Source organism: Pteropus vampyrus, unplaced genomic scaffold (genome assembly GCF_000151845.1).
Source record: "Pteropus vampyrus isolate Shadow unplaced genomic scaffold, Pvam_2.0 Scaffold432, whole genome shotgun sequence".
Lineage (NCBI taxonomy): Eukaryota > Metazoa > Chordata > Mammalia > Chiroptera > Pteropodidae > Pteropus > Pteropus vampyrus.
In genome coordinates, this window is record NW_011889213.1 from 1,385,703 (window position 1) to 1,387,484 (window position 1,782).

Sequence of the window (1,782 nt, forward strand, 5' to 3'; positions counted from 1 at the left end):
TCTCCTTTCCTAGAGAAACCTATTTTTGATGTCATAGAATTGGCATCCTGATATCATTTTATTCATCTTAACAGAAAATGGGGGTAAGAAAGAAGTACAAATTAGTAGTTGATAAATGGTCTCAGGGGTGGTGATCACGGTATAGAGAATGCAGTTAGCAGTACTGTAATGGCTATGCGTAGAGCCAGAGGGATGACAGAGTAATTGGGGGATCATTTCACAAACTAAATACATGTATTACCAATGTACTTCATACTTGAACCTAATAATAAAATAAAATACTATATATGTATCCGGTACATATATAGTATATAGTGTGTGTGTATATATACATACGCATACACACACACACACACACACACACACACACACACAAATATATAAAAGAAACACCCTTGCAAAGCACACGAGCTCAGGCCATATTTTCCCAAACTTTGAGGCAATTTAATATTGTGACATGAATATTGTTAAGGGAAGATGAATTTCTAGTCCTGAGAATTGAGGTGACCATGCAATGGGTATATAACCCTTTGAGCCAATCACAATCTCCAGGCTGTAAAAGGAAACAGAACAACTTCCTGTGTTCTATGAGATAAAGACACATAAGCTAAAGAAAATCAAGATCAGAATTTTCAGGAAAAAGAGAAAAATGGTAGGAAGAAGGAAACAAAGGAAAGATGCACTATTCAAAGTCAAGATGGGTATGAAGTTGGTTCTTAAATGGGAGAGGCCTGGATCTTTGGATGAATCACTAAATTATAAAAAGAATAGGTAAGGCACCCAGCAGTCAACAGCTAATATAGTTCTGGGGGAATTTTTTAAAGTTTTGATTATGGTCATCTTTTTAAGAGATAGAAATGTACTTTGGGTTCATTCACAAACTGGATATGACAGAAAGTATGATCTTTTTAGAGGATGTATCTAGAATTCTCTGCCAGGTTACTAAACTTGTCTTAGAGGAAGAGTTTATGGTAAATCAGAGATACAGAGATAAGCAGTTACTTGTCTTAGATGGGAAGAATTACTGCAGTTTATTGAGGTCCTACTATATGCTGGGTATTGAGCTAGAGGCTTTATCTACATGATCTCTCATTCTCACACAATTTTGAAAAGTGGGCATTATTACTCCCACGTTAGACCTGAAGAAATCAGGGTTGATAAAGGCAAAGTAACTTGCACAAAATTTCACGAACAGCAAAACATCATCTGGCTTCAAAATTAAAGCTGTGTTGTGGGTGGAATTGTGAAATGATAAAGATATAGTACAAAGGAACACAACTGAATGTCCAGAAATAGATTCACACATATATTATGCATTGATTTTGCGGGAAAAATTGGTGTCAAAATAATATGCAAAGAAAGTGTGGTCTTTTGAAGGACCAGAGCTAAAACAATTAAGTATCTGTATGCAAAAAAAAACAAAACATTGACCCATACTTTACATCTTATACCAAATCAGCTCAAATGGATCATAGACCCAAATGCAAAGCCTAAAACTACACATTTCTGGAAAGAAACACAAAAAAAAGTTCTATAGATATTCTAGTTCCCACCCACCTCCATCACAGAGCCTACTTGTGTGTGCCAATTCTATAAAGATGCTTCTAGTTTGCATTACCCATTTTCTGTACTAATCTTCCTCGATTGTGCATCTATTTTCTCTTCAACCATAAGTTCCCTATTGTGGAAGAGAAGACAATAGATCTCTGTTAAGGACATTAGAATCACATGGAAGAATACTCAGATTCCTCTTTTGCTACTCGCCAGCTGTGTGCTTTGGGG